General features: G+C 44.9%; 1 protein-coding gene and 1 long non-coding RNA gene across 5 annotated transcripts in view; one reads left to right on the top strand and one right to left on the bottom strand.

Moving 5' to 3' along the window:
* Scyl2 (SCY1 like pseudokinase 2) overlaps positions 1–1,502 on the bottom strand; it is a 49,449-nt gene extending 47,947 nt beyond the window's left edge. For 3 of the 4 annotated variants that reach the window (XM_048418164.3, XM_048418163.3, XM_048418166.3), the window contains exon 1: positions 1,231–1,501. The gene's annotated coding sequence lies outside the window, so the exon portion shown is untranslated. Of the gene's footprint in view, positions 1–1,230 lie in introns of all 4 variants that reach the window. The other variant, XM_048418167.3, reaches the window with a different exon arrangement.
* A 50-nt stretch (positions 1,503–1,552) lies between these two features.
* On the top strand, positions 1,553–12,503 carry LOC125389918 (uncharacterized). The gene is made up of 2 exons (XR_007228570.3): positions 1,553–1,699; positions 12,074–12,503. It is a non-coding gene; the product is annotated as an uncharacterized LOC125389918 (long non-coding RNA).

The raw sequence follows: 12,503 nt of genomic DNA, 5'->3' as shown, positions 1-12,503 counted from the left end.
AGGCAAAATCAATAGGATTTCATAAGAAATGGAGGAGGAGGCACGGCAGAAACTCAACAAGTTTCAACTCCTATAGAAAGGGATGGAAACACAGAAAGAGGACCCGATTTTTTTCCTTGAGAGGATAGATAGTAAATTTCAATTATGTCAACATAATAGAATTTCCAAATACAGAATGGATTTGTATGACAATGTCCTACTGTGTGAAATTACAACACATCTGTATCAGCTGTTTTCGGTCTTAGAGACAAAATGAGTAATTTTCGCATGTAAGGTATATCTGAACAGAATAAAGCCCCAGATCTTCAACTGAGCTCCTTTCCTTCACACACCCCCTTCTTCTCCAACCTTTATAAAAGGGGGGAAAAGCCTTCAAAGTTGAAAAGGAATCTTTGAAACAATCACCAGACAGGCTCAGGGTCTATAATGGCTGACTGACTTGCAACAGAGGCTTACTAACTAGAAAACTTAAATACAGCTTTTTAAAGTGTCACCATGCAATCCCTGGATCTGATGTGTGAAAACTCCAGCTGGAACTCACCATCAAATCACTTTTAAGTCGCTGCACGGGAGTCTCATCAGTCCTGTTAGAGAGGTAGATTTGATACCAGTGGTGCCCTGAATTACGGAGCACAAGCAATGTGTCCAGTTGAAGGCCACGAAGTTTCTGAAAGCTTTATCTGGCTAAACCTTCTCCTCTCTTTGTAGTTTAAACAAACAAGCGCACTGGAGACCCCAAGGGGATTTTATTCTCACAAACCTTATCTGCCCCACCCATCTCACACACAATAACCGTCCAGTCTTGAAAGACAACTACCGTCCGCGAAGGGCGACCGGAGTTCAGGGGCCTTAGTTGGTGACCCCAGGTCTCAGAAACAAGACGCGGGAGGGCTGTCTCACCAGTCCCGGTGCGGAGTCCAATTTCCCAAAAGGATACCGCGATCTCCACCGCGGAAATCCGAGCCCCTGCTCCCTCTCGGGAAACTCACTGGGCAGCGAGTCTCCCGTAGCCCGAAGGCCTCGCCTGGAGTCACCGGCCTCAGAGATCCGCTCCCTCCCGCTCGTCGCTACCTGAGGCTGGCTCCCCAGGCCACCCACCGCCGGCCCGCTCGACCCGGCCCGTCACCAGGCAACAGTCGCCAGCCGCCAGGCTCGAGGAGGGCCGTCGCCCACTTGCTGGTCGCAGACCCTGGTCACCCGGTGCCCTCGACTGGCCGGTCACTCACTCACCTCGCAGCCGGCTACCTGGAGGGGCGGTGCTGGGACCCGTCCGCCCCCCTCCACCCTCTCGCCGGCTCCCTCAAGGCCTCCGGGCTGTGACCGCTCGTACCGCGCGCCTGGCCGCCACCGAACGCTTACTCCATCTCCTCCGCCGCTCCCGAGGCCGCAGAACCCCGAGACGGAGGAGTAAAGGGGGAAGAAGGGAGGGAAGGGATTGGGAAGGAAGAGCACGGGAGGGGGAAGAGCACCGAAAGACCAGCCCGGTCCGGCATGACGTCACTTCCGGGTGGCTCGGAAGGGCGGGGCTTAACGTTTCTCCGCCCCCAGCGAGGCAGTGGGGGCGGGGCTCCAGGGCCGGGGAAGGAGCCTGGCGTCCGCCGACCGCCCTGATTTTTAGTCTGGTTTAGAGGACGTCGCAGGCTAAGCAGACCGAGTTTCCGGAGCCGTAGAAAGGGATTCTCCAAGAAAATGAGGACAGGTACCCAGATGTATAATGGAGATGGGTGACAAGCAGCTGGTTGGTTGGACTCTGCCGCTCTGGCTCTGGGGCTCCGCCCCTTTCCCGTTTCCCAGGCTATCTGTGTCCTTGCTGATCTAGGGACTGGGTACTTAGGACTCAGGCTTCTCCCTTGTTTAAAGAGCCCTTAGAACCTAGGAAAGCCAGGCCTCTCACACGGGGCCGTGTTGAAATGCCGATTCTGATGCAGAAGTGGGATCAGATATTCTGCATTTCTACAAAGTTCTCAAGACTACCCCAGTGCCGCTGCTCCACAATCAGAGCAACAAGGACTATTTATCCAACTTGCTTCATGAAAGAGGCGCATTTCTCAGAAAACATACCTGGACCTTCCTGCTCACAGCCTCTCAGGCTCCCCGCTACCTATTTAGGTAGCCCCTCGGTAGTCCTACCACCCTCGTGCTGACCTCTGTCTCCCCTGCTTCTGCTCTGAGTTTCAGGCTAAAATGGCTAAGATGGGTACTAGGACAGCTTCTATTACAAGAAGAATTTGAGGATGATGGAGTTACGTGCGTGCTTGAGTGAGTGGGGGGGGGGGTGCTTGTGCGCGCGTGCTGCCCAGGTGTCTTTACACGTTTGTATGGGTACAACTGTACGTACTGGTGCCAGGCATGTTCGAGGCTAGAAGTTAACCTTAGGTGTTGTTCCTTAGCAGCTGGCCTCCTTGTTTCTTCCGACAGGGTCTCTAAATAGAACGTGGACCTTTGCCTCTCTAGATCTCCCCAGCTCTGAAATTAGCTCCCACCACTAAGCCTGCTTTTTATGTAGGTTCAGGAGATTAAGCTCAGATCCTTCGTGCTTAAGAGATAAAGCATTTCACCTGCTGAGTATTCTCTTCCCAACCCCAGAGCAGTGGACTTTTATTTCTGTCATTTTGTCATGAGCATCCTATATCTTGTCATATGTGGGCAATATTGCTCCATTTTGGAGCATGGTCTGGGATTAGATGATAGTGGTGATTGACCTGTCCATTGGTGAGAGTGGAGTGTTGAAGTTTCCTACTATTAGTGTGTGGGGTTTGATGTGCAATTTAAGTTTTAATAATATATCTTTTACATATGTGGGTGCTCTTGTATTAGGGGCATAGATGTTCAGGATTGAGACTTCATCTTAATGGATTGTTCCTGTTATGAATATAAAGTGTCTTTCTCCATCTCTTCTGATTTATTTTAGTTTGAAATCTATTTTGTTAGATAGTAGAATAGTTACACTTGCTTGTTTCTTAGGTCCATTTGATTAGAAAACCTTTTCCCAGTCCTTTTCTGAGGTAGTGTCTGTCTTTGAGGTTGAGGTGTGTTTCTTGTATACAGCAGAAGGTTGAATTCTATTTTCGTATCCATTCTTTTAGCCTGCGTCTTTTTACAGGTGAATTGAGTCCAAATGGGAACTAAGCCTCCAAACCTGAGGAGCCAGTAAGTTTCAGATCTGGGAAGGGTGTGGTGGCTGAAGATTTGTGGATCCACAGACTCAAGGGCCATCCTGCTCACATACGGCAGATTTCTCTATTTCAGAACAGGACAAGAAAGTGCCAAACAAAGGCCGCCAAACAAAGCCCGAATCTCCCGTGCATCTGAGTAGGGGGCAGCTATGGGTGCCAACAGAGAGGGTTTCAGGTACCTCTGAAGTCTGCTTTCGTTAGCATCTCATTAGACATGGGAGGTTATCTGAAAGAGAAGGCAATCAACCTGCCCTTACCATCCTCATCTATGATCCCAAGACCTAGAAGATAGTGAACCCCACAGACCTTGAGGATCCACTGTTCTCATCTGTTAGAAGAGAAGGAAGGAAGGTACCTGAACCGTGGTCCTGAAAACTCTTGCCAAAGTGGTCTTGCAAACCAAATCACCACTTTTAAGTGCAGGCTGAACAAATGCTCTGGCTTCTGCTGGAGTAACCCTTTGAGCTTACCAGTGTATCTCAGTATTTTACCTGCGCACATTTATTTCTAAACTTTTTGCATTAAGCAGAAAGGCCAATCGTTTACTTAATTTGCTAAGTACTTATAATGTGCAAAGCCTTAAGGAATGGATAATGCCTCCTCATGGTCAGTAAAGAGAAGAAAGCAGACTTAAAGCAATCTTGGTGTTTATAAGTATATTGATTAATGTAGTCAATCAATTTATTATGCATGGCTAAGCATTGTTCTTCCGACTCAGAATGTAATGTATCCATGAATAAAAATGCAATGATCCAAGCCCTCAGGGGATTTATGCTTAAAAGGAGGAAGGCAGATAATGAAGACACAGCATCAAGTTCAAAAGTATGATAAGAAGTGATAAATGCTATAGAAGAAAGGAAAATAGCAGTTTATGAGGATTTCTGGATGATGGGGAAGGGGTAGTCAGGGGCTTCCAGTTTAACTGGCGGGGTCACTGTTGAGCTCAAGAGGGAACAAAGTCTGAGCAGCTACTGGAAGGGGGGAGAGTCCAGCAAGCTGCTGGGGGAGGGGATGGATTAGGATGACAGACTCGTTTCCAGAGCAGATGGCCTCAGTGTGAGAGATGTCTGGGTACCGAAAACAGCAAGCGGCAAAAAGCAGAACGAATGGTATAAGATGACATCAGAAAGATGGCAGTGGGTACCCAAGGCCCCGTGAGGCTGTCACATGAGAATCACTGGAGAGCTGGAGCCACACAGTACCAGGCTCAGCCGGCATTTATGAAGATAGCTCTGGTGTCCATGCAGAGGACAGATGGAAGAGTAGGGACGATGGCAAGAACACATTTTAGGAGGCACTGAAACGATACAGGCAGGAGGTATCAATGAATTTGCCTGTTCATATATACGACATGAATGCTTTAAAAAGGCATGGTTATTGGTGGGGTTCCTTCGTTTTCCTTTTTCTTACTGTTCCTTCGATCACAAGTGGCAGCATTGTAAAGAAACGCATTGGCTCGCTTTCTGCAGTACGCCACCATGAGAGGAAGGGAAGGTGATATAAGCTAGAGGAAACTGGGGTGTGGGATCCAGGAAGCAGGGTCTCCAGAAATAAGACTATGAGGTATATTGGGGAGTCCGAGGCGGGAGTCTTTCTACTAGGGTGCACGCACGCTCCTGTTACAGGATTGCTTACTCGGGTTTTCTATCGTCCAGAGCCATTTTCTTTCAAATACACCCAGGGGCCCCTTCTTCATGGTTGTTTGGACCCCTGCTCTGATGTTACCCTGCAGAGGTGGGAGCTTCCTTGACTGACCATCCCAGCTGCTTTCTTTTCTCTTTTCTCTAACCTCTGCCCTCCTCTATATTTTCTTTTGGCACATAAATCCACACCTAAAATTATGCATTTGCAGATGTATCTTTCATCGTCTTTCTGTCCTTTGAGACTGTCATTTCATTAATCTTCTTATTCGTCGCCTAGAACAGCAGCTACTGTTTTGGTTTTGTTTGTTTTTGTTTTGTTTCTCGTTTTTCGATGGTGGTGGTAGTGATGGTGGTAGTAGTAGATTTCGTTGTTGTTGTGGTGGTGGTGGTTGTTGTTGTTTCAAGACAGGGTTTCTCTGTGTAACAGTCTTAGCTGTCCTGGAACTCGCTCCGTAGATGACGCTGGTCTTGAACTCACTGAGATCCATTTGCATCTGCCTCCAGATTGCTGGAGTTAAAGGCGTGCATTGCCACCACCCAGTATCGGTTTTTATGACTGATTAAAGCAGACAGCTGCAAGGCCAAGAAGTGAGTGTGGAAAGGGTGTGGGGCTGGGAGGACCACTCAGTGGTCTAGCAGTTGCTTAGCACACAGACTTGATGCCCAGCAACAAAAGTTGAAAAAGAAAGTATAAAATAAAAGCGAAAGGTAGCCTGAGATTGGGGTGAAGGCACTGCCTGGATATGAGCTTTGGCCCCGGTGACTAAGGAGTGGCCTCTGTGACCGTGCAAGCAGAGGAAGTATGGCTCCTAGACTATCTAGAAGAACCTTAGCACAATGGAAATTGTGACCCAATTTAAGAAAACGTTTCCATGTATTTTAGAGTCACTGTGTACAAATAGGCCATATGATGATGTAAAAGATGTAAAGATCCCCAGGCAAATAGCATCATCAAAAGTGTAGGGTACCGATGCCACATTAAAGAAAGAAAAAAGACTCTTTGTCTTGGGATAGTTTAGAACAACAGTGAGCACAAATTTGAATTCTCCGTTTCGATTTCCACGGTGTCACCCTCCTGTCTCTGTTGTCTGTGATGTGTGCCTTTCTCATCTATTTGGTCTGTCTGAAGTCTGTCTGTGGTAGGTGGGGCCTGCCTTGCTGTCTGGCCCTAACCAAGAATTTTCTTCTGTGATTATTGAATAGTTCAGAAAACACAGTATGAGGAAATAATGCGGATTTTTTTCGCAGAAAAAAATTTAACAGAGTTTTACAAGGGACTGACTCCTACTGACCCAGAATTGCACTCACAGATTCAAAAAAGGTTATCAACCTAGAGTCACATGATGGTTCCAAAATTTATGGTGGATTTTGCTTACTTTAAGATTGTTTTCAACCTATTGACCACTTTCAGTAAATGATTGCCACAACACACATGTGCAAAAACCACACTTGCACACACGTACACCCTTATTCTGGGTCCGGACATGTCAGAGTAAATACATAGTTAAAGCTAAGAGTTTAGTTTAGGTTGTAAAAGCTGTTAGGTTGTAAAACCTGGTATGTCCAAACATCCAAGGCTGGTTACATTGTTTTCTGAAAGGCCAGTTAAACAACTTGGATCCGCAGGGGGGAAACGGATTGAGTACATAGTTTTAAATGGTCTCAAAAGTTAACTTTTAACTTGGTTGCAATGCCTGGCAAAAGCTCAATCTCTGAAGGAAGTGGTCCTCCCAGAAAACCATCCCCACTGTGTTTGTTATGAAATACCGTGCCTCTCCGTGCATAAACATTTTTCTAGGGAAAGACTCATACTATCGCCCAGATTAGCAGTGGAGACTGGGACTGGGCTGACATCAACATGGTGGCCTTTTCGGAGATACAACAAAGGTCCGAATTGACATATGTGTACATATTTTCAGACTGTTTTTAATTTGTGAATAAATTGTTACCCTACTATTCCGCAAGTTCTATTACAATAAGAGCATTAAGCTATCAGATTTCCGCGTTTCTCCCAGCTTGAAAAAGAAGCAGACAACAAAACCTAATGGTACATTGGCAGTGCAAGATGAACTCTCCCTATGTGTGTGGTTATTTTCAGAATTAGGAAGGTTATTAAAATACTTCCAATTGGGTCAACTCTGAGAGGCTAGTTCCTGAGAAACCAGGAGAACACTGCAAAGGTGCTGCCATTCCCCCAGCCCACCCCTCAAGGAAAGAGTACGAGTCTCAACATGAACGGATCCAGAATTGCTCGTCATCAAATGACTGACAGACCCTCAGTCCAATACTCTATTACCCTGTCGTTGGACCCACTACTTAGACTATAAAAGCTTTAGGCAAATATCTTTTCTTTGAGACTCAGTTTTGTATTTTCAACTTCTAAATTAAAGTTATCCCAAATTTGAACTATCATCCCTGAAAAAAAATCATAATGAGTAAAACTAACAAAAAATAAAACTAGGGCCAGGCAGTTTAACTAGGCCACGCTTTAAGTCCCCAAAAAAAGAGGCAAAGGCAGGTAGATCTCTGTGAGTTCTTCGACAGCCAGGGCTACAGAAAGACCCTGTCCCAACATTTTGATTAATTAGTTAATTAAAATAAAAATAGATATTATGGGACTGGAGAGGTGGTTAGGAGTACTTGCTGCATAATCAAGAGGACAGGAATTTGAGTACGCAGACAATAAGCCAGGCATCCTGTACACACTACAACCCTACTCTCAAAGGGAATGGAGCTCAGTGGATCACTGGGGTTTCAGTCTAGCTGAGGAAACATGAGTAGCAGTTAAAGGAGGGACCCTGCCTCAAAGGAATAAGCAACGAGATATAGAAAGACTCCAACAGTGTCTTCTGGCCTCTCTGTGAGAACAGGCACATGCACCCGCATACACACAGTCACTCAGACACACACCTACCAGGGCATGGTGACTGATACCGGTAAATCCTGGTACTCAGGAGAATAAGGCAGGAGGATTCTCATGAGTGTGAGGCCAGCCTGGACCACATGGTAAGTTCCTAGTCATTTGAGGTTGCAGAGTGAGACATATCTCAAAACAACAACAACAAAAAATAACAGAAAACTGTGTGTGTGTGCAAGCACAAAGATTTGTATTTATATTTAAGATCGAACCAGATAATAGCAAAAATACCAAATTGGTTTGACTCTGAAGTGTGTTCTGAGGGCTTATGTTCTGAACATGTTTCCCATATAGTTGTGCTATTTGGGGATATTGTGGAACCTTTAGGAAACAGGGCCTCACTGGGGGAAATGGGTCACGTTTAATATAAATGTTATTATATAAATGTTTTATATAAATGCAACATTATTTAAACTTAATTATGCTGTATAAAATATTCAGTAATGGAACTCCCGTTTAAACTTATTTATAGAGACAACGTATTTCTACTAACTGGTTCTCTTTTGGCATGACTTCAAAAGAGAAATCCCAGAACAAGCAAGTTTCTGCCACCAATGACAGATGTATATATTCCTATTATTAGGCTTAAAAGGAATTAAAATCCTAAGGATAAATAAATAAGCACTTACCTCTTGGTTGATAATCAATAAATGTCCACAAGAATTTATTCTGATTTGTAATGCTTGAGCAACATTTAAACAATGAGCCACAGACTGGGGTGTAACAAAGTTTCTTCGTTTGATCAAATTTTAGACTTCCGAACTTTCTCCTAGGTCCATCTGTGTACTTCTTCATCAAACCCCATTTTAGCAGATAATCCTGCTAAAGTAGTTTAGTAAGAAGCCTCCCCTCCCCCCGCCGCCTCCATCATAGGTGGTCAGGAGTCTCATTCTCCATCATGCCTCAGGTGTTATCCGACTACCTTGGTCTTTTCTTCTGCAGGAAAAGAATCACAGCTTCTTTGAATTAAACAAATGCAACAAAAAGGAATGCAACACATCTTTGCATCATTAAACAAATGTTCCATGGCATAAACAAATGTAACACATTTTAAACTCATATTCTACCTTAACTCTTTCATGAGGGCAGACTCCTTCCCCCCTGTGACCTAATGATCTGCTGAAGACCCCACCTCCCAGAAGCACTTTCGCTGGGATTACATCCCAACACATAAGCTCCAGAAACACACTCAAGTCCCCAACTTCCTTCTCTGCAGTAAACGCCAACGTCCTTTGGACAGACACAGAGTTAAGCCCAGTATCATTCCCCATTTTTAACTTCCATAGTAGTGGAAGTGGTGCCTACACCTATCAGGATGGTCCAGGAAAGTCTCCTTTAACAAGTGCCACTGGACAGTTTTCTCTCTGCCAGGTAAAACCAAGTAAACAAATAATTTTCTAATTCAGAACAGAATTCATTTAGAGGTGAAGTTTTTATCCGTCTATATACCTTAAATCATAGAGAAGACACCTACATTCTCAGACTTTCTTCTTCTGGGAGCTCCCCCCTCTCCATTCTAAGTGGATTGGAAGAGTTTTATTTATGATGATTATATGCCAGAAAGGTGGTGGTGCACGCCTTTAATCCCAGCACTTGGGAGGCAGAGGCAGGAGGATCTTTGAGTTCGAGGCCAGCCTGGTCTACAGAGCAAATTCCAGGACAGCCAGGTCTACACAGAGAAATCCTGTCTCAAAAACTAAAACAAACAAAAAAGGAATTTTGAACATAAAAACCAAAACATTTGAGGTGCAAATCCAGCCCATGTCTGTCATAACTTGATGACCAATAATACTACCAATTCAGTCTATCGTGGGTATGATAATCTGACATTTCTCTACATTAGTAATGATGCTGGAGATATGAAATGGATGAATCATGGTCCCTTTTCCTAGAAAAATAAATCCAGTGTAGCAGCAATCATGAACATGAAGTCACTCCAGATATAGCTGGTTTCCTAAAACATCGGAAAGGCTTCAGAGGGAACGCAGTATTTAAGCTTGGGCTTAGAGTGTAACCTGGAAATTGGTAGAGAAGCATTGTGGGAGGGTTTCTGGAAGAAGTGGAACTTTAGAAGTAGTTAAGATGGTGAGAGGTAGTTTTTAAGAGAGGGAGGATTTGTTTGGTCTAATGGTTTAAGAGTTTGCAGTCCACCATCACGATTTTGCCGGCATGGTGGGGTTCAGGGCAGCAGGGAGGTGCTACTGGGATTCTTCCCATCTTGGTAGATCAGAAGTAGAAAGAGCCTGGAAAGCGCCTCAGGCTCTCGCTAGACAGCATACCAAGAGTCTGTCTCAAAAAAGAAGCACAGACACACACTCTCTGGCATGAGCTAGGCTAGTTTATAAGTGCTTCTTTTTAGGCTACCGTTGTTCAAAGTGTGGCCAGAGTCTACCCGTATCAGGGTCATCGAGAATGCTGTTTATACAGTGGAATGCCTCTAGACATAATAAGTATGTCTTCATTACTTACTGTAATGAAGTTTGAAAATCTGAACTCAAACATTGTCTCTCAGGTTGTGAAACACATAGATGAGGTTAGTTGACCTGGACCCGAGGGTTCTTTTCATTGCATCAGAAGCACTGACTTGAGTCTCTGTACATTTTCTCTTGTAGTCATGATTGGAAGTCACAGTTCTGTTTTGTTTCCAAAAAGAACACAGCACTTCCAAAGTACTAATAGATGTATGAGAACATGACTCTAATTGTTCAAGTTCAAAGTCAAGGTAAAACTCATCACTTCAGAGATGGATAAAGGAAGGCTGAAGAGATGACTTGTGGGTAAGAACACTTGCTGAGTGGTGGCTCAAGCCTTTAATTCCAGCCCTTGGGAGTCAGGGGATCTCTGTGAGTTCAAGGCCAGCTTGGTCTCCACAGCGAGTTCCAGGAAAACCAGGACTATTGCTTAGAGAAACCCTGTCTCAAAAAAATCACCCCCTCCCCAAAAACCAAACCAAACTAACCAACCAACCAAAAAACAAACCAACCAAAAAACGAACTCAGCCCCCCTCCTCCCAAACAAAACCAAACTAAACAAAGATTTGTTGCTCTTGCAAAGGACCAAAGTTTGGTACCCAGCACCCGCATCAGGTTCTTCACAGCTGCCTGTAATTCCAGCTCTGGGGGATTCAACATGCTCTTCTGGTTTCTGTAGGCCACATGCACAAATGTAGCCTACACTCACGCAAACAGACACATACAAAATAGAAATCTTTCTAAAAGATTTCTACATGAGGGGGCTGGAGAGATGGCTCAGCGGTTAAGAGCATTGCCTGCTCTTCCAAAGGTCCTGAGTTCAATTCCCAGCAACCACATGGTGGCTCACAACCATCTGTAATGAGGTCTGGTGCCCTCTTCTGGCCTGTAGGCACACATGTAGACAGAACATTGTATACATAATAATAAATTAATTAATTAATTAAAAAAAAAGATTTCTACATGATACCAAACCTAACCATTAACCAGTCAATGATTAAAAACTAACCGGCCCCCCAAAACAGTACAAGTCATTATCATTACTCTTTATCGTTCACGGAAACTAGATGGGAAGACTGTTGCTGAAGACATCAGACACTTTGGGGGCAGGAGATAGAGAAAGTAAACTGGCATGTGATGCGGGAGAATTGTCTGTATTGTGTCAATTGTATTTTAATAAAACACTGATTGGCCAGGCAGGCAATATAGGCGGGAAAGCCAGTCAGGAAGTAGGGGTGGAGCAAAAAGACCGGGGATATTCTGGAAGCAGAAGCTCTCTCAGCCACTCCTGCGCAGACCACCGAAGAGACAGCATGTAACCTGCCCAGCTGAAAAAGGTACGGAGCCATTATGGCTAACATAGATGAGAATAATGGGTTAAAATAAGTTATAAGAGTTAACAAGAAGCCTGACCTAATGAGCCAATCAGTTTATAACCTGATGTAGACTCCGTGTGATTTTCCTTGGGACTTGCTGGCTTGTTGGGGTACTGGACGGGACAGAAACCCCAACAAGCTGGCCCTCATGTTACAGACATGGAACTGGAAGCTTCCTCCTTGGAGGCTCGGTCAAGAAGGCATTGTGCAGATTGCTGAGAAGACGTCATGAACAGTTTTACTTAGCTGCAAACCCAGCTGCCAGGCCGTGTGTGCCCACTGATAACCAGAGTGGTATGACTATAAACCACTTTAAGATTGATTTTGAGGCCCACTCACAGGAAATTAACTGTAAACCGGGTCAAAAGCCTATGCTAGGGAGGTCATCCACTCTAGGGCAGAAGGGGAAGTTATTTCCTATACCGTTGCTTTGCTAAGTGTGTCAACAAGGTGTCAAGCTACCTTCTGTGTATTTATTTTTATGCCATAGATTACTGCTGCTCTCAGTCTTGATCAGAGTCGCTTCGGTCTACGGTGAGCAACAGGAAAATTTTAGAGACTAACGCATGCTCAGTCTGGGACACCCACATCATCCCCTCAGGCTCAAGGAACATTCCAGAAGAAGGAATAAAAAGAACATTGAGTCGGAGGATGGGAAATACTGTGAAATGCTGTCTTCTGAACGTGGCGTGGCTGACACACCTGTGAACTCATGGCAGCAGTGACTACCCACACATACATGACCGGCCATCAGCATTCCATCATGGATGAGGGAGGGGCTCATAAAGGCTTCGGTCGTCCCTGAGGAGCTATAGGCAGTTTATTGCTGGGGGACAGGGTTCACACTCTTGTGGTGCTGATGGACATCTAGGTTGCTTCCATTTCTTAGCAATTGTGAATTAAACAGCCATGAAAATGAA

This window comes from Myodes glareolus, chromosome 26 (assembly GCF_982192425.1).
Source record: "Myodes glareolus chromosome 26, mMyoGla1.1, whole genome shotgun sequence".
Lineage (NCBI taxonomy): Eukaryota > Metazoa > Chordata > Mammalia > Rodentia > Cricetidae > Myodes > Myodes glareolus.
Note: the sequence above shows the minus strand (reverse complement) of the source record. Positions and strands in the feature narration are given on the sequence as shown.